The 24,499-nt window shown below is 33.9% G+C and overlaps 1 protein-coding gene and 1 long non-coding RNA gene across 3 annotated transcripts in view; one reads left to right on the top strand and one right to left on the bottom strand.

The window, feature by feature from the left end:
- LOC134742002 (cell adhesion molecule DSCAM-like) overlaps positions 1-24,499 on the bottom strand; it is a 91,139-nt gene that overhangs the window by 31,771 nt on the left and 34,869 nt on the right. The gene's annotated exons all lie outside the window — the stretch shown is intronic.
- On the top strand, positions 9,618-16,154 carry LOC134742531 (uncharacterized). The gene is made up of 4 exons (XR_010127942.1): positions 9,618-9,755; positions 10,077-10,135; positions 10,756-10,832; positions 15,908-16,154. It is a non-coding gene; the product is annotated as an uncharacterized LOC134742531 (long non-coding RNA).

Here is a 24,499-nt window from a genome sequence, read left to right as displayed (position 1 = left end):
ATAAAAATTGTACTGTAATACTATATAGGGTATCGTTGTTGTACTGTATATAGGGTGTCATCGTTGTTTGTAACAACTAATCGAGACCAAACATTTTGATATATTGTAATGGATCCTGGAGGTGAGGGAATAATATTAAACGCATTATCGAGCGTTTCGTCTTATCGAAGTTCCACTGTATTGTTATAGTGATTTATAACATTAGTAAGTTGGCGAATAGAAAACTTTTCTTGTATTGTGCATTGTCATTGTCATTGGGCATTGACTTATTTATGGCGGTTCGATAGCGGAGGGATTTGGAAATGCTTAGAGATGTGCTATAGTAATCTAGTGAAAAAAACATTTCGTTAAATAGACTCAGCGTCAAATACTCTATAGCACACAGAGTGGCCAAATAGTTCGGTACACCATACTAAATATATGGTGTACCGAACTATTTGACCACTTTGGTTGCTACAAAGCTTACGCTTTGCATACTTCCACTTGAAGGTAGAATTCCAAACACTTACCAAACAAAGGCGTGCTTGGTAAGTGTTTGGAATTCTACCTCCGATATCTCTATAACCCGTAGAACAAATCTGTTACTGACTCACAGTTCGACAGCGGAAAGGAATCGGTTTGCGAAGTTTTTATGTCTGTGTTTTACATAAACCTAGGTATCTACCTTTAAAGAAGAAGAATAAGAAGAAGAAGAAGAATTTTTATTGACAATAGAAAACAATTTTCAGACACATGGATACAGTGGATCCCAAACTAGGCTATGCCTGTGACTTGGGGTCCTAGAATGCAGTTGACATTAAAGAATATTACACCTATTTTATTTAAATTTGAATAATAAAACTTCAAAACTATACTACTATAAAAGGAAAAGGAAAAGTTAATTTAAGAAGAGATTAATTAAAATAAGAGGAAACTTACAGCTAAAAACGACTAATAAATTTACAAATTAAAGTCGGTGAGTGAGTATGTGTGGGAGAGCGTGTGTGTGGGTGTGTTTGTATATAAGGGTGTGAAAGAGAGAAGCAAGTTGATTTACAACTATAAAGATACTAAGTATTTTATATACAGGAGACGTCTAAAAAAGAACGTTTTTTGTATGGATGGAGATTAATATTTTTTATTAAGTATCTATTGGTTGGTTGGCTCTTGGAGAGTGAGGAGGAACTTGGAGGTGGAAGAACTGGTCATCGGCGAGAGCAAGGCTGCTCGGCTTCGCTGGCTCGGCCACGTGGAGAAGATGGGAGAGGATCGTGCGGCCAAGAGAGCTTATCTGGGGCGACTAACTGGGAGACGTCCGGTCGGAAGGCCTAGGTACCGGTGGATCGATGAGGTCCAGAAGGACCTATATGACATCCAGGCGGCTGAATGGCGTCGGATCGCACAGGATAGGAACGAATGGCGAAACCTAGTATCGGAGGCCAAGATCCACTTCGGGTCGCTGAGCCAGCGAAGTAAGTAAGTAAGTATCTATTGGTGGACTGACAATAAGAAACAACGCCAAAAAAATTCAAATGTTTTAATATTGCGGTTTATAAGGTTAGCCGCTGCTAAACACAGTACACGACAAAATCCGGGCATTCATGATATGGTAAATATTTTATGTGAATGTGCATTATCAAGCAGCACTTTTTTTTAAATAATTTGTGGTTATCAAACTACATAATAACATTACAAACATAATTTAACATTAGGTTGTCTGTGACTTAGACCATTATATTCCACAGTACCTATATTTTTTTGTACACGGTCTCCTGACAGTCTTTACCAAATTCTCCTGTTAAAAACATTTTATTACCTTATTACATTATCTTTTCAAAATAGTTAAAACTTTTCTAATTGTATTTAGATTGTGATAGTTAAGAGGTTTTTTATCTTTAGTGAATTTGACTTTTAGACAAAAAAAGCCTCCCATATAAAAACGGCTTTCAGTGCTTGGAGTCGAAACTGTCGTAAGTTCCTGACTACCTCAAGTAGAAAATAATTCCAAAAAGTATGTTTTTGGTAAGATGACATTCTAATGAGCATTAAACAGCTAATAAAAACATATATAAAGTTGTGGTATTGTAGCAGGAAGCGAGTGAAGATTATCAAAAAACGCTTTACAAAAAAATTAAGGTATGATGGAATATATTCAGCGAAACCTCACAGAAGCCCATTTATTGTAATACGGTTGTATTTTTAGTAGATAGTACTATAATTACAGATTAGTATATCCGTTGAAAAGATATACCCTAGGAGGATATAACTAACGGAGACGCAATGTCTGTAATTTGCTGTACAAAAAGTCTGCCAATTTTTGCAGGGAAGGAGAACGTGAAATGTATACGTAACGTCAAAATAGCCATGTCAGAAAAACGTCAGTCCATACATTGTGTATGACCATTGGCCGACTATTTTCGACAGAGGGGGACGCCTGTTAATGGCTAGTCCGTTTGGTTATATCCTCCTAGGATATACCAGATCATGCATGCCCGGATTTTGTCGTGTCTTTAGACAAAAGAGAGCGACGATTAGGCCTTAAAAATAAGGTCCCGTGGACATCAGTAATAGATAGGTGACGTTCGGATTAGTGTTGGTAGAAACTTGAGTCGTTTTTACGCGACTGCGCTTAAAGAACTTCTGAGTCTTTTAAGTCCCGAGTCGGAGTCCTTTATTGAGTCATTTAAGCGCATCTTAAAAGGACTCGAGCCTTCTGATAAAGACTTCGTAGTTTTTTTTGTAGGTTTTATCTAAATAAACACTAAGGAAAATAGACATTATTGAATGATGTTGTACCTATCCCTTATTTCTCTAATACTACTTTAATAATACTACCAGAATTGTTTGAAAAAGATTAAATTAAAATATATAAATTTGGCCATGTGATCGTCTAATGTTAAAAATACGTTGTGAACCTTAGTACCCATCGTCTTTTATGTGCAGATTGATTAGATTTGGATTTCAAATACTATCCCTAAATATTCTATGAATTTGTAAATATTGCTACTATGTTTCTTTTATGACTATATTGTATGATAAATAAAGAGTAAAATATATATTTTTTGAATTTATCTCCTACCGGGCCCTACCGTGACCAGTTACCGTGGACAGTAGTAAGTCCTTTTAGTTTGTAATTTAAACCTTATATTTTCCTTTTATAAATATCCATTCGCTAACCTAGCTAGCTAAAGGAAAATAATTATATTAATGTAATGTAAAAATAGTACGTACAAACTTACTTTATCTACTGCCACGCCCGGATGAAGACGGGTCCCTAATCTAGATAATACCCATTTTATTTTATTTTTATTTTTAATAGGTATTCCTATGCACTATGTAATATTTATTTTACCAGCGTTTCGTAACCTAATTTCAGACGAGAAGAAACGCCAAGAAACTCATCTGAATATACTTTAAATGAATGAAATACTGAAACAATCGTCTATTAAATATGATTTATACCCTTATTTACCCAGTTATAGAAAAGCTCAATTGTCACTAGTGAACTGCTCTGCCTGTCACTAGCTCCCTATAACAAAATTATTTAGTATGTCCTCAAATAACTTTGTTCCCCTATCTCACCCAATATAAAAAATGTGTAAACCTTTATATCATATTTAATGTACGAGCCACAGTAACCCATCCATATGCTACTGAATCTAGATATTTATTTTGTATTTTGAACCAATTAGCACTATAAAGTTTTTAATACTGTACGCAATCAAACCATATGTGAAAGTAAATAATTGAATCTAACACCCAAATAATGACTCTACCCTAACTCTACCCCAATTTCACCTATTCTAATGAGTAAAACTAGAAGCGAACCACTAGTTTTACAGGGAGGAATGTGTAAGAGGGACCCTAATCTAAGCTGTAAACGTTCGGCCGACAAAACCGAGGTATTGCAAACCCTAGTGTCTGTGTTCTTGCCTCCCCCCGTCTGTTTAAGCCGAAGCTAAGGGTACAAACGAGTAAGGCGCCCTATCCAGATATATAACGTGAATATATAAATATACATAACAAGACCACGCTTCTTCAATTACTAACAGATTTCAATGAGTCTGGATTACTCCAAATGGTCCACACGTGAGACCCTCACATCCCTCTGTCAGACCTTGAAGAGAACGTAAGAGGTATATTCGTCACCTATGTTGGTAAAAAGGTTGACGCCAGGCCCCTCTCGCGACCTGGACCTAACACTCTACTGGATTCCCGGAAATGCCTGTTTAACAGCCGCAAGGTTAGGCGTTTCCGGTAGATCGACCATGCGATCTGACACAAATCTGGCTCTAAATCACAATAAAAATCACAACATTAGGTAAACACTGACACTAAAAATGACAATTTAACAGTTTGACAAAAAGCAGCATAATAGCTACGTCATGTCAAACTTTCAACCGTCTAAATAACCACCTTTGTTTTAACGTCTACGAATTAGCCAGAGATTGTGACAATCCGACGAACAAAAATTGAATAATCCCTTCCCCGCTTGGTTTAGGGGTATTTATAACCATACAACACATTAAGAAAACGCATTCCTCGACGTGCTTTTTTAATAACTCGAGCACCATACTTGAATAGTTTCTGCAAAGATATTATGTGACTCGTATAAGAGAAGCAAAGTTTAAGCAAAAAACGCTCATCGGAAACCAAGGAACAATCACTCTCAAACAGATGGTGCCACACCTCTGATACTTAACAATAGAGTATTATCCCTCCAATCGAGCTAGTTTCTTCTTTTAGAACGGTCAAATCGCCCCGCTAATATGGAATTCATATGAAACACCACAAAATGACGTCACGGTCATCTCATCCTCCTTTTATAATTCTATCTGATTTATTAAATATAACTTGTATTTCATAACAACTGCTATCTATGTTTTTCCAATAAATATCCGATGCTTTATTCCATGCATTTCATTTATTTTAACTACAATAAAAATCCTATTTTAACACATATCACATGGGTCAAAATCATATGATGATCCAATAATAATAATTTACATATATATATATATATATATATATCTTTTCGATATTTTTATACATTTTCATTCTTAGTTTCTATGCTGGCTGAGTCGACAGATGGTAGAAAACGAATTATAATCATAATCAAGTTGTTAATAATAAAAATTACAAATCATAGTTATTGTCTATATCTAATAGGCAAATATAAAACGCTTTTAATACATACAAAATACTGTATGTTGTATTACGTATCTGATTTTATAAGACCACAATCCTAGAATTTACCATAACAACAATCCTCTTAACAATCTATTCTCTTTGGTGTCTGCAATCATTTTTTCTGGTTAACGGCCCACTTGGACACATGATTTGGTTAGAGTTTTTGTTTGTTGTTTGGAATTTGGCGTGAGAACACTTTTGCTTTTATTTACATATTGATTTACTGAATGCATACATATTTACTTCATGTATTCTATTTTATGTAACATTGGTACTTAGTAATCAAGATTTTAAACTTATTAAAATATTATAGACTGATCAGCTGTATCGGTTATCATAGTATAAACCAAAGTCGCTTTCCGCTGTCTGTTTGTCTGTCCCAATGTATGCCCAGATCCTTAAAACCACGCAACGGATTTTGATGCGATCTTCTTCAATAGATAGAGTGATTCAAGAGAAAGGTTCACATGTATAATTTGTAAAGATTTTGTTTAAATTATTTGAACTACCCGTGCGACGCCGGGGCGGGACGCTAGTTTTATAAATTAACTAGTTCAGCTAGTGCGTCTAGTTACAGTCGCCCCCTCGAGAATTCGCAATGTGTTGTCATACACATACATGTAGTATTCTCGGACCCTATTCCAATAAAACTGAAAACTATCTCCTAAGTTTGTTGGTATTATCCCCTTTCCCCCCTCTATAAACGTAATCGTGTGGTGTATGATGTGTGTTTAAACCAATACTCATTAATTGCGATTGATTCGGTATAAAACTCAGATCATTGAATTCTATTAATGAGTCATGATTATCTTTTCGTCACGATTTTCCTACCAGCCCAGGGTATTGGGTTGTGAATCCAATAAACTCTAGTAGTTCGATTTTATGGTCGCATCCTAGTCTATGGATCTTTCTATCCGGCGACTTAACCACATTGTCCGGTTAATAGATGAACCAACAAAACCTCCCTTCCCAAAATAGGAAAAACATTTGGTATAAGTACTGGGATACTCATTCCCCATTAATTAAAAATCAATCCGAATTCCAATACCAAAACATCCCTCCCAATCAAATTTTCTTGGAGCATGTCACATACATGAACAAGATATTTGTCCAGACTTATTCCCATATTAACAATAAAGTATTTAAAAAAAAAAAACCTAAAATACCATGATAATATCCTGATACTTGTATCAAAATATTACCTTTACAAACATAACATAGATATAAGCAAAAAGATACTATGCAATGTCTGCAAATAGATATTAAAAATATTTTTATTTATTCAATCGAAAAGTTTTCTAAATTTATAATTTCCTACAATAATATAAATACTTCACCATTATAACGTATGAAAATAAGTCTTACTTGTAGATATGTAATACTACTATTTATTTTTCTATTTAATAAATAAATTCATAAAACCATTTTTTACACAAAGCCGTATTTCAAATGTCATTAAAATTTTATAAAAAATATATTAATAATACTTTCTTTAGCATATAATAATATGATAATGCATGTTCATTGACATATCATTATCAGATTTGATATCAAAGATCTTATTCACGATGTGGTGTGTAATTAGTCATGGTCTTAGCTTCTTGTGTAGTGTATAGTCAACAAAAACTACCCTTTGAAATGGGTCGAATCGTCATACGATTTTAGCCTACTGATAAGAATTTGTTGACTATTTTGTGTATTATTCGCAACAAAATACCAACAAATCCAGGTTGACTGCAATCTAACAGTTGTCTAACCGTAAAAATCATTCTTACAAAAATACAAAAGTTTCACACTTTTCTTGCAACAATAACAAATATCCATCAACCTTTTAAAATTAAATTAATCATTAAACTTTCATTGCCTTTCATTTGCCAGTTCACACAATCCATACCAGGCCATTTCTACAGATAGCCAACGTTAACGATATGCAATCAAAATAAAATGAAACAAATGAAACTAAATATTTTTTTAAAGACAAATCAATAATTCTAACATAACCCCAAGTTCCCTCCTATTAATTGTAAATCAATAACAAACGTAATTTTAATTTTGCAAACCTATTTATTATTAAGTTAAAAATTTCAGTTGAGATAACGTTATTACCGATTAAGTTAACGTTACGTTATTATATCTTACTATGGCAACACAATAACTCATTATTTTATCACGGCAACCCCGCAAGGATGCGTCGCAAAGTGACAGTAAAAGGGGGAAGATGATTCGCGCCTATCTGACCGTTGTCAGTTTGAATGAACAGTTTTAAATTTTACTCAGTGCTGTGTAGATCAGTTTAATGTTATTGTGAATTGTGACTAGTGAAATTTTGCTGCTGAATAAAAATCGGTAAGTTTGGATATATTTCTTACTTTTTACATCCTATCTAGTTTTTTATTTATACAACTTAAATCGTTAATTTTGTACATTAATGCCATTGTTTCTGCATTATGTATATCACGTGTATTATTTTATTACCATCTCATGTAAAATATGTATTATGTAAAATTAATTTTAAAGTATTACCTTCAAATATATTTTAAATTCTTCTTGATATGTATTTTAAAACAAATATTTAATTTCCATCGTTTTAATCCAAAGATGTCATATTTTATGATACTATAACAAATATTATATTAAACTATTTATTTAATAGTTTAATAATCAAAAGTATCATTGTATTAATATTTTGTTAAACATATTTATAGACATGTTAATATCTCTACATTTATACTATACATACTAAAGACCACAAATAATTGCAAGTAATCGGGATTCGATCTATTCGATCACTCTTGCTAAATATTCAATATTCAACCAAAATCACTATGCATGGCATATTTACTAAATACTTGTGTTATTTTTAGTATCTAGATCAGTTAAATAACATTCTATCTCTATCTTTGTACTCAAAAACCCCACACATTTCGAACCCAGGTATAGAATCTTCGAGGCGCTGGACGAACTTTTTTTTTCAACAATTTCAACATGTGCAACCAGGCTGACTCTTCTTCGAAAATCTATTGTCTTTAACGGTCTTTTGTTTATACGACCAATGGCTCCGGTTCCAACTTATCAATTTTATGACTTGAACATGTTTTTATGGTAGTGAATAATGATAATTACTCAAACCCAAGTTAAAAATATTTTTGAATGGTTATTAATATACTATTGCAAATAATTTGATTGTTAGCAACATTGATGCTACTGTTAAAACTATGACTATGGCGTCCTCTGTGGCGCCCCCTGGCATAAACTATAAGTTACAAATTGGCACTTCGGTATATCCAACGTCAAACTCTTATTTGAAGTGCTAGCTTGTGCTTGAAACGTGTTAATCATGAAACTTGAAAATATTGACCTTTTGATCTGCGACTTTCCAATAATTTGGGATAGAAATAATTTATTCTATGGAGACCAATTTTTAACTGAATTGGCTCGTAAAGAACTTTTGAAAGTAATCAAAAATGAAAAACCTCATTATAACATAAACATGGTAAACCAAAAAATTAGAAATTTCAAGGACCGTCTCCGTAGATTAACGGTATATATTTTCATGTTTATATATTTATTTATTTATATACTTGTTTTGACAAAACATTTTATCATAATGATCTCTTAACTATTATCATAAAAATGTTTAATTCTAATACCAAAACATTTCTTATTACAGAAAAAACTAATCGACAACAGACAACATTTCCGGTATAAAATCCGAATAATCCAATCGTCTCCGCGATTCCCACACTACGCTACTATCACCGTTGAAGAAATTCAAGATCAAAATCAAGTAAGTATAATCAACATATTGATAACCTATTTTATTTATTCATTGTTTAGCTTTTTGTTAATTTTATTGTGTTTATTTATTTTTAGATTCCATCACAGTTAGAAAATTTACTATTCGACATCCCGGAGAAAGTGGTTGAAAACGAAGAACCTCCTTTTGACTTCAACGTACGTTGTTTTTTTTTTATTACATATATTTTACTTTCTTATTCCATTATCAAAACTTATAATAATGCTTATTTAAAAAAAATTAGGCCCTAATCAATGAATCCGGATTGCTGAAGGACGGATGATCATACTTGATCCTACCCTTTATGTAAGTAGTACACTGTTCTTTCTACTATCATACATTTCTCTTTCTCTTTTATGCAATGTTTTTCTAGGAATGCCAATTTGGTAGAACACAATCAATTCTTTAAGTATATAATGCATTACGTAATGCTAATTTATACTTAACATTTAATGAATATCTATCTATGTTGTACTATCCTAGTGCCATTTTATTAACTCATTACGTATAAGTATAGGTATATTATATAAATTCAACTCATTGATCTATACCAATTTTTCTCGTCTAAAATCTTTGTTTACACTAACTTTACAGCTAACCTTTTTTTTCCGATCCCTTTTAAGTGGCTGAATGCGTCTCTCGATGTTCATCAGCTAATTTTGGAACATTTATATGTATTTGTTTTACAGTTTGTAAATTTTTACTTAAAAATGATTTCAGACACGTAAGGCGATCGGGCAAGCTGATTATATGTAATTAGACCTCCTAATTATGTGACAACAGTTTCTAAGTAAGTATGCTTTTCCTAACCTTATAATATTTCATTTTTATTTATAAATTAACTAAAATAATTTTAATGAACTATCAAACATCTTCATTATAACAAATTAATAAATTATATTGCAGTAATCAAACATTTACTCTATTTTCTTATTCAGATTAATTATTTTTAACCAAAAATGTTTTTAAACAAAAATGATATTTGAATATGTCTTATTAATATGCCCAAGTTTTTTTTTGTTCTGTATGACATATTGAAATCTACGACTGCCAAAATAAATACAAATCGATCTTTGTTCTTTGTCTAAATTGAATTCTTCCCGTTTTTCAGATGTTCCACCTAACTAGAGACCGAGTGTGGCTGAAAGCTGGCTCTTCATTTTATTAGAGGTAATTAAATTGCTTACTTGTTACTAACATACCATTCACTTTTTCTATCAGATTATAATATGATACCATTTAAATATACTTTTCAAAATGATTTACTGAATTCATAATAATTACTACTAGTCTCTTGTTGATTTAAAGATATTTTCTGTATATACTTTATTTTTATTTTTTTATTTTTTTATGTATATAAAAATATTTTTTATTTTTTTGTGAAATCCACTACCCCTATTTGTGCCTTCGGGTAACATAAAGTAGCCCAACCCTTTATTTTACATGCTTAAAGGGTTATTATAATGAACACATTTTTTTTTTATGATGAATACTATTTCACAAAACCATTATCAATTATTTCATTGTCTACTCTACGTGAAGTGAAGCGACTTGTATATGTAAATAGTGTTACTTTCACACATACGGACTACTATTATGCTGGATGTGGATTGAAGACCCTATTCTAACCTACCTACTTATTTTTACATTTTTGTTTTCTTTATTTCTAAATATTATTAATTCTAATTTGACATATATATTTTTTTAGCTATTAAAAAAAACCTATAACAATATTACTTATGTATAATTTTTTTTTTCATTTAATCAAATACAATTCTTAATTATTTCAGCCACAATACAACATTCAGCGCCTCTGCACCCTACTTGCCAAATAAAAACTCTATTCTACTACTCTACTCTAGACTTGGTAAGTACATTTTAATATGCCTTTAATCTATGTTATAAAATTTAGAATTACAAAAATATTAATTAACGTCTTACATTTATCCTTATAATATTTAGCCTATTTTATAAGTATTATTGATATCTAACAATTATTTCCTAGTCTAACATTTTTATCAACATTGAAATATAACAATTACTCTATTTAATATGAAGTATTTTTTTTCATTGATAAATTTCAATCAAACATTACATTTTAATCAACGTTCGCCGGATCAGCTATTTTTACCCAATTCGCCCTTATAGTATCTTGACAAATGAATAGTATTGTATTTACCCCGATACACATTTGTGTATGGATCAACTAAAATATATACGTTTGGATAGGGAATTGCTGCAATCACATAAGGTCCCTCATAAATTGATTCGAACTTTTTTGTTATCTTTTGCTGAGCATTTGATTTATTTAATTTTTTTATTTTAACCCAATCTCCTATTTGAAACTGAATCAGTCTAAAACTTTGGTTAAACTTTGCCTGCCTCATCTCAGCTGCTTTCTTTAAATTTTCTTTAACCTTTTGCCTAACGTCCGCTATATTTTTCTTCATATGGCTAATAACTTCCTTGTCAAATGATAATTGTGTAGGCTGACCATACATTATTTCACACGGAGTGAACCCAGTACTATCATGAAACGTATTGTTATATAGAGTTTCTATCTTAGGTAATATTTTCACCCAACTTTGATGTCGTTTTTCACAGTAAGTTCTGAATAATACTCCGAGTTGTCTATTCACGCGTTCTGTAGTGTTTGGACGAGGATTTCTAACGGTCGTATAAATAGTTTTGACCCCCTTTTCTTTCATAAAACTCCTCCATTGATCACTTATAAACTGCGAGCCATTATCTGTTAAAACTGCTTTTGGTTGAATAATTTTAAAGAATTTTTTCATGCTAACTACCACAGATAATGCTGTAGCCTTCCGTAACGCAAATAGTTTGATGAATTTACTAAATGAATCTTGAACTACCAAAATGTAACTCATTCCGAACTGTCCTGATGGTAAAGGCCCATAAAGATCCGCCATGACTAAATCTCCGATATCGTTACTCACTATTGATTTACATGGTCCTACATATTTTATATTATCATTTTTCACCATTTGACAAGTATGACAAGATCTTATTAGTTTTTTAACATCTTGCGTAACACCCCTCCAATAAAATCTATCTTTTATATATTTTATGACCTTGTAAGCCCCTTGATGACCCATTTCTAAGTGTATTTGTTTTATTATATCTGATACTAACATTCTTGGCAAAAATAAAACTTTATTTTGACTATTATCGGGAGTGAAATACAATACACCATCCTGTAATGAGCATCTTTGAATTATTCGACCGATTCTATCACTAGCATCCCCATTTTCTAGTCCTTGAATTATTTCGTCAATTTCGAGATCTTGTTTTTGTAATTCCTTTATTTTTTTTAATTTGCCTATCAAATCTTTATTTATTTCTGTCTCAGTATAATGAATCTCGGGCAAACGTACTTTATCTTCCTGCAAAAGATCAGTTTGAGGTGGATACCTAGAGAGCACATCCGCGGCTATATTATCTTTACCTTTTATATGCTCTACTTCGTATTGAAACTGCTCTAAATAATTGATCCAACGTATTACTCGCGCGTTATACAATTTCCAATTTTTTACAAACAATAAGGCCTTATGATCTGTTTGAATAATGACCTTTGAACCCCTCAAATAAGTCTCAAATTTTTCTAAACAGTTAATAACGGCATAAAATTCTTTTTCAGACGTTGTATAATTTAACTGAGCTCCTCTTAAAGATTTACTATGAAAACCGAGAACTCTCATTTGCCCATTATTATCCAATTGATAAAGAATGCCAGCTAAGCCGATTCCTGAGCAATCTGTTTGCAAGTAGTAATGTTTGCTAAAATCAGGATGTTGTAATTGTATGACATCTATGAAAGTCCTTTTTATTTTCTCGAAAGCCCTTTGTTCAACGACGCTCCACTGCCACGTCACTCCTTTTTGCAATAAATGACACAACGGTTGTATATTTTCACTGTAATTAGGAATAAATCTTCTATAAAAGTTACACAATCCCAAGAAAGCTCTTAATTGTTTAATTTTTCTTGGAGCTGGAAACTCCTGAATTGCTTTAATTTTATCCGGGTCGGTTTTTATCCCATCTACCGATACTATATATCCTAGCATGTGCACCTCTTTACATAAAAATTTGCATTTTTCTAAATTGCAAGTTAGGCCCGCTTTTTCTAGTTTTCCCAACACTATGTCTAAGTGTTCCAGATGTTGTTGCAAGGTGCCGGTAGTAATTATGGCTAAATCGTCCAAATAGTTGACACAAAATTCGCGAACATCATGACCGAGTATGCAGTCCATAGCACGGCTAAAACTTCCCACAGATGTTTTTAGACCTTGCGGCAACACATTATACACGTATGATTTGCCATTGAAACTAAAGCCTGTATATTTTCTACTTTCTTCAGATAGAGGTATTTGAAAGTATGCATTATTAAGATCTATTATACTTATAAATTTCGCGCCGTGAAATGAATTTAACACATCTAATTGTAAAGTTGGTTTTTCGGTTTCTGATATCATGTTCTTATTGATTTCGCGCGCATCTAATAGAACTCTTATTGTTCCGTCTTTTTTTAATGTAAATGTCAACGGACTACAGTATTCAGTTTGTGTACGACTAATAATTCCCTGTTCTTCTAGTTCGCGTAATTTTAATTCAATTTTCTCACGATACGCATATGGTACGGGATACGTTCTCTTTACTACAGGTGCGTGTGTATCCATTTTTATTACATGTTGGTAGCAATTAGCCCTGCCTAATTTTGAGTCAAATAATGTTTTATGTTTTGTCAATACCGAATGTAAAGCTTTTTTCTCACTTTCTACTAACGGTATCCCGACTTTACATGCCACTTGCGTGTTAGATTGGTTTGACGACTCTATGCTACATTGATCCTGCCATCCATTATATCGATCATGAAACGGTATTCTAGTGGTTACACCTTTATATTCGATATTGACTCCACATTTTTCCTTTCTTAAATCAATCGATACTACATTTTCCTTAATCCAGTCAAATCCTAATATCACTGGAAAGCTTAGATTAGGTATTACTACAAACTCGATTTCCATCTGTAAATCATTTATACCGATAGGCAGCAATGCTGTAATTTTGATGTCTTTACTTTTGTGCCCTGACGCTGATTTGATGTTAAAAGGCTTGATCGGCATTACTGGAATTTCAGGATATTTATTTTTTACAACCTCCCAAAATTCCTCAGACATCGCCGTCACATCGCTACCCGTATCTAGCAAAGCCCTTATAATAAAGTCTCGCATACGTATAATTACCTCACTCTTAAATGAATTTGTTTCCGGAATTTCTTTTTCTTCCTCAAACACGGATGCTATAAATTCATCATCTACATCTAACTCTATCAATTCACTTTTTAATTTTAAAACGTTAATTAAATCATGTAATCCTATTAAATGAATCTTTTCTAAATTACTATAACCTAATCCTACTCCTTGTTCACCATTGACTATTTCTAGTTCTATTGGCGCACGTAACCCATTATAATTTTTTCCCAGCAATTGACCTGGCAACCAATTCATTTTGCACATCATTTTTAAAATTTTGACCCTATTATCTGTTTGTCTAGCTGATCCGGGGACGTTTTTATCAGCAGATATTAGTTTTCCGATTCGTCTATAACTATTTCTTGTTCTATAGCAGCTGTCGTTGCATCTGGTCTCCGCCAATTTTGATATTGTGTCTGATTTTTCTTTGTGATCTGATTGGATGGTTTCGAGGCCCCCGACGTTGATGGTACTGCTCGCGGCTCTTGTTTGTTAACGTCATCCATTGCGTGTAAAAACTCGGCAGTTTCAAAGATAGTTATAACTTTTGATGACGCAAACGCTTGTTGTACATAACGAGGAAAATGCCTCATTATGTCAGCAACCAATTGATTCTCAGGGATAACATACGTCAACATTTTTGCTTGCCCAACCATTTTAACAAAATAATCGTGCATACTATTTAATTTTGTTTTGTCCCAAACTCCGTGTACTATATTTCTGCGTAATTCATTTTGTTCATGCGTTCCCCAATATGATTTTAGAAAGTCGATTTTGAATTCTGCTACACTGGTCCACCTATCTTTATACAGCCTGGCCCAATCGCGAACTGTCCCCTCTAAACATTCAAGGACCGCTTCTATTTCATTTCCATCAGATACGACCTTTTTTAGATATATTTCTAAGTCTTCTAAAAATGTTACTGGATGCGATTTAGTTTTGCCAAACTTGGGACGTTCAATATTTGCGTTTTTAATATTGTATATGATAGTCTTCTTTTCTTCAGTAGAAAGCTCCTTTTCATTGCCTGAAACTGTTTCGGTATGCTCTGTATCTTCTATTGGTTGCTCCGATGTTGTATCCGCATTCTCTATAGGTTCCACTTGTACAGGAGTAATTGCTGTTGCAAGCTCGTTTCGTAGTTGACTAAGCCCTGCGGTCATTTTCTGTTCAGTCTGTTTTAGCAAATGATAAAATAATCCACGTCTAACATCTGATTTCTTCTTAATTACTCTCCGAGCTTCTCGTGCTTTTTGATTAATGCGATCAACAGTACTTTTCTTGATAGATTGCGTAGTTCGTTGTATACGTTGAAGTGTAGATTTCGATTTGACTGCGGCCGTTCGCTGTCTTGTGGCCCTCTCCATTTTTATTTATTTATAGTTATTTAACTCACTTTTTGACACTAACAACACTATTTTTCATTTATTTAAAACACTTATTTAACACTTATGTAACACTTTTTAACACAACTTTCACTGGTTTCCGGCACTGTGTTGATAGTAACAATACATATATGTATACGCCCGCACATATACATATATGCACATATTTGTTTGTTGAAAACAAAACTCTCGCCCCCTATCTTTTCGAACTTGAATAACGCATTGTATTTTTAGCTAATCTATACTAGCTTGTTTATACTAATGTATTTTTGTGTTTGTTACAGGTGATATTACGCTAAGCCACGCTACGTCGCTACACACACATCGGTACAGTGAAGTCAAGAGGAGGAGAATTTAATATTGATGTTAAAATAATATATAGAAATAATGTATAATTTTTAGAAAAATCCAAATCAAATCAACTCACATTCCAGTTTTCTTACGGCAGCAAAAATGTAGCCAAAGAGGCTACTTTCTATAATAAACTATTTATATATTTAATCCTGGTCATTCTGGTACCAAAAATGTACCTATCCCTTATTTCTCTAATACTACTTTAATAATACTACCAGAATTGTTTGAAAAAGATTAAATTAAAATATATAAATTTGGCCATGTGATCGTCTAATGTTAAAAATACGTTGTGAACCTTAGTACCCATCGTCTTTTATGTGCAGATTGATTAGATTTGGATTTCAAATACTATCCCTAAATATTCTATGAATTTGTAAATATTGCTACTATGTTTCTTTTATGACTATATTGTATGATAAATAAAGAGTAAAATATATATTTTTTGAATTTATCTCCTACCGGGCCCTACCGTGACCAGTTACCGTGGACAGTAGTAAGTCCTTTTAGTTTGTAATTTAAACCTTATATTTTCCTTTTATAAATATCCATTCGCTAACCTAGCTAGCTAAAGGAAAATAATTATATTAATGTAATGTAAAAATAGTACGTACAAACTTACTTTATCTACTGCCACGCCCGGATGAAGACGGGTCCCTAATCTAGATAATACCCATTTTATTTTATTTTTATTTTTAATAGGTATTCCTATGCACTATGTAATATTTATTTTACCAGCGTTTCGTAACCTAATTTCAGACGAGAAGAAACGCCAAGAAACTCATCTGAATATACTTTAAATGAATGAAATACTGAAACAATCGTCTATTAAATATGATTTATACCCTTATTTACCCAGTTATAGAAAAGCTCAATTGTCACTAGTGAACTGCTCTGCCTGTCACTAGCTCCCTATAACAAAATTATTTAGTATGTCCTCAAATAACTTTGTTCCCCTATCTCACCCAATATAAAAAATGTGTAAACCTTTATATCATATTTAATGTACGAGCCACAGTAACCCATCCATATGCTACTGAATCTAGATATTTATTTTGTATTTTGAACCAATTAGCACTATAAAGTTTTTAATACTGTACGCAATCAAACCATATGTGAAAGTAAATAATTGAATCTAACACCCAAATAATGACTCTACCCTAACTCTACCCCAATTTCACCTATTCTAATGAGTAAAACTAGAAGCGAACCACTAGTTTTACAGGGAGGAATGTGTAAGAGGGACCCTAATCTAAGCTGTAAACGTTCGGCCGACAAAACCGAGGTATTGCAAACCCTAGTGTCTGTGTTCTTGCCTCCCCCCGTCTGTTTAAGCCGAAGCTAAGGGTACAAACGAGTAAGGCGCCCTATCCAGATATATAACGTGAATATATAAATATACATAACAAGACCACGCTTCTTCAATTACTAACAGATTTCAATGAGTCTGGATTACTCCAAATGGTCCACACGTGAGACCCTCACATCCCTCTGTCAGACCTTGAAGAGAACGTAAGAGGTATATTCGTCACCTATGTTGGTAAAAAGGTTGACGCCAGGCCCCTCTCGCGACCTGGACCTAACACTCTACTGGATTCCCGGAAATGCCTGTTTAACAGCCGCAAGGTTAGGCGTTTCCGGTAGATCGACCATGCGATCTGACACAAATCTGGCTCTAAATCACAATAAAAATCACAACATTAGGTAAACACTGACACTAAAAATGACAATTTAACAGTTTGACAAAAAGCAGCATAATAGCTACGTCATGTCAAACTTTCAACCGTCTAAATAACCACCTTTGTTTTAACGTCTACGAATTAGCCAGAGATTGTGACAATCCGACGAACAAAAATTGAATAATCCCTTCCCCGCTTGGTTTAGGGGTATTTATAACCATACAACACATTAAGAAAACGCATTCCTCGACGTGCTTTTTTAATAACTCGAGCACCATACTTGAATAGTTTCTGCAAAGATATTATGTGACTCGTATAAGAGAAGCAAAGTTTAAGCAAAAAACGCTCATCGGAAACCAAGGAACAATCACTCTCAAACAGATGGTGCCACACCTCTGATACTTAACAATAGAGTATTATCCCTCCAATCGAGCTAGTTTCTTCTTTTAGAACGGTCAAATCGCCCCGCTAATATGGAATTCATATGAAACACCACAAAATGACGTCACGGTCATCTCATCCTCCTTTTATAATTCTATCTGATTTATTAAATATAACTTGTATTTCATAACAACTGCTATCTATGTTTTTCCAATAAATATCCGATGCTTTATTCCATGCATTTCATTTATTTTAACTACAATAAAAATCCTATTTTAACACATATCACATGGGTCAAAATCATATGATGATCCAATAATAATAATTTACATATATATATATATATATATATATCTTTTCGATATTTTTATACATTTTCATTCTTAGTTTCTATGCTGGCTGAGTCGACAGATGGTAGAAAACGAATTATAATCATAATCAAGTTGTTAATAATAAAAATTACAAATCATAGTTATTGTCTATATCTAATAGGCAAATATAAAACGCTTTTAATACATACAAAATACTGTATGTTGTATTACGTATCTGATTTTATAAGACCACAATCCTAGAATTTACCATAACAACAATCCTCTTAACAATCTATTCTCTTTGGTGTCTGCAATCATTTTTTCTGGTTAACGGCCCACTTGGACACATGATTTGGTTAGAGTTTTTGTTTGTTGTTTGGAATTTGGCGTGAGAACACTTTTGCTTTTATTTACATATTGATTTACTGAATGCATACATATTTACTTCATGTATTCTATTTTATGTAACATTGGTACTTAGTAATCAAGATTTTAAACTTATTAAAATATTATAGACTGATCAGCTGTATCGGTTATCATAGTATAAACCAAAGTCGCTTTCCGCTGTCTGTTTGTCTGTCCCAATGTATGCCCAGATCCTTAAAACCACGCAACGGATTTTGATGCGATCTTCTTCAATAGATAGAGTGATTCAAGAGAAAGGTTCACATGTATAATTTGTAAAGATTTTGTTTAAATTATTTGAACTACCCGTGCGACGCCGGGGCGGGACGCTAGTTTTATAAATTAACTAGTTCAGCTAGTGCGTCTAGTTACAATGTGTACCTAACCCATGAAAAATCATGAATATGGAGACAATGCATTTAACATTATTTTTCTACATAATTTAAGAGTTTTTATTTAATGACTAGAGTGAAAAACTGAGTTGAGTCGTAAAGCAGAAGACTCAAAGGACTTGAGTCTTAACCAACACTAGTTCGTATAGCATGTACTACTGCATTATTGTAATGAGGTTACTGCTGTGCTCTTGGCGCGGGCGCATTATCTGTCAATTTGCTTAATAAAATGAGTGACGCTCGCGGCCGCATTATTGCCGCCGTTATGAAATTCAATCCGTAACTCATTTTATCAAGAAAATTGACGGCTACTTACAGCTGTGGCATCAATGCAGCATTAATGTCGACCTATATACCTAATTCTTAAAACACTCCTAACGCAACTCATACATCTAATTTCCCTATGTCATTATAGAAGGATGGTGGAGCAGATTTAATTGTAGATATCAAAATTAACACTGAAGACTTTCCCGCTTTAGTTTGCCATTAAAACTAATGAGGCCGTGGAGGTCGATTCTAATGTAACAATTTGTTATGGTTTAGAACTGGTTTTGATACGACTTTTACAATCGTCTTGGCGAGTCGCGCATCTCACGCACGACTCCTACTTCATTTCGCATGCACTAATTAGCGTGACCGATCGTTAAGATCAAAATAAGATCAAAGCCGTATTGTTAAATTAGAATCATCATCAAAACAAGCGCTGGTAGCCTAGCGGTAATATCATGCGACTTGCAATCCGGAGGTTGCGGGTTCAAACCCCGGCTTGTACCAATGAGTTTTTCGGAACTTATGTACGAAATATCATTTGATATTTACCGGTCGCTTTTCAATGAAGGAAATCATCGTTAAGAAACCGGACTAATCCCAATAAGGTCAGATGGCAGTCGCTTTCGTAAAAACTAGTGCCTACGTCAATTCTTAGGATTAGTTGTCAAGCGGACCCCAGGCTCCCAGGAGCCGTGGCAAAATGCCGGGATAACGCGAGGAAGAAAGGATGTCAAAATGTAAGTTTTAAGCCTCCGGGATAGCGATCCACATTTCATAACTCGTCGGCAAACATAATTACAGCGTCGGTAGGGCTCGAATGTAATCAGTTTATTAGGTTAGCGTAACAACGGTCGGATTAGAATAATACAACGTGCGTTGAGAGGAAAACGGGAGATGGCTGAAAACCATCGATTTCTTGGTTCCACGCTTTTAATATACGTGCACTCTATATTTGAAACAAAATAAGAACAATGTAACTTAAAAAAAAAAACACGTAAAATAAATAATTCTACTTTTAACGCAATTAAAAATAAGGTGTATTCAGGTAATTCCCTATTTCGGGATATTCCTACTCCTCGTGTCGCTCATTTGACTGACTGGCCCCCCACCTCAGTCAGCTTGGAACGCTACCGGTGAAACCACGTGAGGTGAGTGGCGCGCTGATTTTGTGAGTGAATGCTATTTCCAGCGTTTTTGATTTTTCGGAATTAGCCGCACATCAGTAAATCGGATATTTCGTCGGCTAAGTACGTTTGTGCAATATTCATTTTTGAGCAAAATCGTTTTTTAATGATTTTAAAAATATTCTATACGTAAATAATAGACACCAATCGGTTTAAAAAAAAAGATTTTTCAAAAATGCTGTGTCATATCTGTAAAGTACTGATTTGGGCAGGATGATATATCTCGCATATTTTGAATTTAAGTTGTTTTAGTTTTAAGTACACTCTTAGTTTATAATTCAATTAATTTAATTTTCAATTTAGTACACTCTTATTTTGTTTGACATTTAACATATTACTTTCGTTTGACATCTGTTATAATTAGTGCATGCTCCATCTCTTCTTGTTTATATTTGTATGCCAAATGGCAAAACATAGTGAAACATAAATTATTGTATAAGAACTATATTTAACCTATGTTTACAAATAAATAAATTTTGATTTTGATTTTTTGATTTTGCATCTCATTTTACTATAGGATAATTAAATTATGTTCACAAAAAAATATCACAAAAATTGTGACATACCCAAAACTTTATGTCATGTCAATACATTGTACGATTAACAGTTACTCATCAAACCGGATATGGCAATAATATAAATGCTTTTATTTCATGATTACCATTTTATTCAAAACATTTGTCATCATCATCTTCCTCGCGTTGGTTCGGCATTTTGCCACGGCTCTTGGGAGCCTGGGGTCTGCTTGGCAACTAATCCCAAGAATTGGCGTAGGCACTAGTTTTTACGAAAGCGACTGCCATCAGTGCCATCTGAGGGGGTAAACTAGGCCTTATTGGGATTAGTCAGGTTTCCTAACGATGTTTTCCTTCACCGAAAAGCGACTGGTAAATATCAAATGATATTTCGTATATAAGTTCCGAACAAAACAATGGTACGAGCCGGGGTTTGAACCTGCGACCTCCGGATTGCAAGTCGCACGCTCTTATCGCTAGGCCACCAGCGTGCAGCGCTTACCGCTTATAGTAAACATATGTGCCTAAATGATAAATAAGTTTCAATTTTATATTTAAGTAATTACAATAAATATTTATTTGCACACTACATTAAAAATAAAATACAAAATTTGAGAAAATCTTAAAAAATAATATAGTTACATGTAAAAAATCCGCAACGCAGGCTTCGTCAGGTACAAATAAGTTCATTATGTTCTAAATATAAAACTTTTCGAAAAATATTTCTTTTCGCTTCTTTTTGCTCTCCTACAAACCAATGTAGGTGGCATATGGCACAAACATACTCTCACCCGATGATTTGCAAAGTAAATGTTTTTTTCCTTTTGTTCTTCATATATTTTCGATTTTTATTACTATAAAGGCTAAGAATATTCCAGCTCGAATATTTTGGATTTTTCTTACTTGCCCCAATGGGAATTCTGAATCATAGGGTGTTTCGGACTTTCCCGAGTGCACCTGACCGCAAATAATACAGGATGTTTTTATTTTCAAATTTTAGCCGGGGAGCTGAATATCCGTGGCTGGTTTCAGAAATGAAAGCTTCTCGGAATTGTTGATCTCATATTTATTTTTTAAAACTCCCGTTAACTAACCTTGTTATTTAGGTTAAAAGCACATAGTGGAGAAAGCATAACATGTACAGTTCTTTTTTAATGGACATCAGGCTAGGTTCCCATTCTATGAGAAACAATGTTTTTGTTTATTTCAATATCAGTTTAAAAACGATATTGTCGGTTTAATAGCCAAATTTTAAACGCGAAACCGTGTTCATTGCGGTTACGTACACACCGTTACGGTAATTGCAAAATGTATGGAGCTATATTTTAAATAAAATTTAATTTATGCATGTGTCGCTTTGGCCATGAATTGATTAGGTAACTATAAAATTTAATTAAAATAATAATGGCCATGAAGCGTAATTTTTATAAAATACAAAGCTATATTCTAATTACTCATAATTTATAATAAGATATTACAGTATCAAGAAGCTTTTAGTGTTCTACAACTTCATTTTATAAATCAAACGCCAAGCTTCCTGGAAATGAAATACATAAGCGTCTAAAATAGCCTAAGTGCCGTCGAGAATTAATCATTTTACGTCTTTTTAAAGGAACAAGCCATGATCGTTTTGCCAAACGAATCAAATATTTGCCCGTCTCTCGACATTTCGAATGTCGTTCATAAGAGGCATTGTTCGTATAATTAATTTACACCCTGTTGTTTCTGTGGAGTGTGGATCAAAGTAAAGCAGGTGTTGTTGGTGGAGTATGTATTCGTTTGTTCAACAGAGTCGGTTTAATAGAAGAATGGATGTTATTAACCGTGTTTGATGGTGTGTTGATTGGAGGGCGCTGATGGTCTAGTGGTAACGTGCGACTTGCAATCCGGAGGTCTTGGGTTACCCCGGCTCGTACCAATGAGTTTTTCGGAACTTTATGTATCGGAATAATCCCAATAAGGCCTAGTTTACCCTCTGGAAAGGTCGGATGGCAGTCGCTTTCGTAAAAATTAGTGACTACGCCAATTCTTGGGATTAGTTACCAAGCGGACCCCAGGCTCCCATGAGGAGCGCGAGGAAGATTATGGTGGATGTTATTAACCGACAATTACGTATAGCGGACATCCGTGAACTGGTAGCACTTGCTTTTTGGCATGAAGTGTTTTTCACCGTTCAGATTTAGACTACACCAGCATTACTGCAGCAGTAACTATTACAGCACGACATTTCTGCCGACTGCATTGCTGTCGCAGCTGTCAAAAATACGGGCAGTAAATTCAATTTGGACTTAGGAATTAGGAGTCATCTTTCATTAGGCATCTCGATCGCATTTGCTGGTGCGCGTGAGGTTTACTAAAACGATAAGGTGAGATGCTACTAAAACGATAACAACTCAAAGTTATCTAAACCTCACCGAAGCTTTTCAACTTATATGTTAACGGACTGATAGAGGAGCTCAGCAGAATGCCGGTGGGGTGTTATGTCGACGGCGTTAGCGTGAACAACATAAGCTACGCCGACGATATGGCGCTGCTGTCCCCCTCTGTCAGTGCACTCAGGAAAATGCTGAGTGTCTGTGAGGCCTACGCCGAAACTCACGGTCTTGTATACAACTCCAAAAAGAGCGAAGTCTTAGTCTTCAGGTCAAAGAAAATGAATGAATGAAGGGTGTCACAGTTTAAATATCTCGGACACTATCTGACAGAAGACCTCAAAGACGATCTCGATTTGGAGAGGGAACGAAGAGCATTAGCGGTCAGAAGCAATATGTTGGCTCGTAGGTTTGCCCGTTGTTCAAAACAAGTTAAAATCACCCTTTTTAAGGCGTTCTGCCAAGTATTTTACACGGGTAGCCTATGGGTCAGCTACACGCTGAAAGCCTATAATGCTCTCCGTATCCAGTATAATGATGCCTTCAGAATCCTGTTGAGGTTGCCACGGTTCTGTAGCGCGTTAGGAATGTTTGCCGAGGCGCGTACCGACGACTTTTATGCGATCAGGCAAAAGCGGGTCGCATCTATCCTAAATCGCATCCGACGCAGCGACAACGGGATACTGAAGGTCATCGCTGATAGACCCGATAGTTCCATCCTGTGTGCATGGGTCAAAACTATTAAGTAAAATACATATATCGACATTTGTTATGCGTGTATCTGTTGCTCTTTTGACATGAAATCATTATTTATATGAATTTAAATTAAGAAAAAAAAAGGTAAATTTTTGACATTCTAATTATTATTCTAGTCTATATTATTCTGAATGTGACATATTAATTATTATTATTGTATTCATTATTTAAATTTATTGGATTTTGATTTTATTGTTGAAAGTTTTGTTTTTATTTTTAATGTATTTACTAACACATAGCTATAACGATGGTACTAACAA

This window comes from Cydia strobilella, chromosome 6, assembly GCF_947568885.1.
Source record: "Cydia strobilella chromosome 6, ilCydStro3.1, whole genome shotgun sequence".
NCBI classification, from domain to species: Eukaryota; Metazoa; Arthropoda; class Insecta; order Lepidoptera; family Tortricidae; genus Cydia; species Cydia strobilella.
The sequence above is the reverse complement of the archived record's forward strand: the minus strand, read 5'-3'. Positions and strand labels throughout refer to the sequence as shown.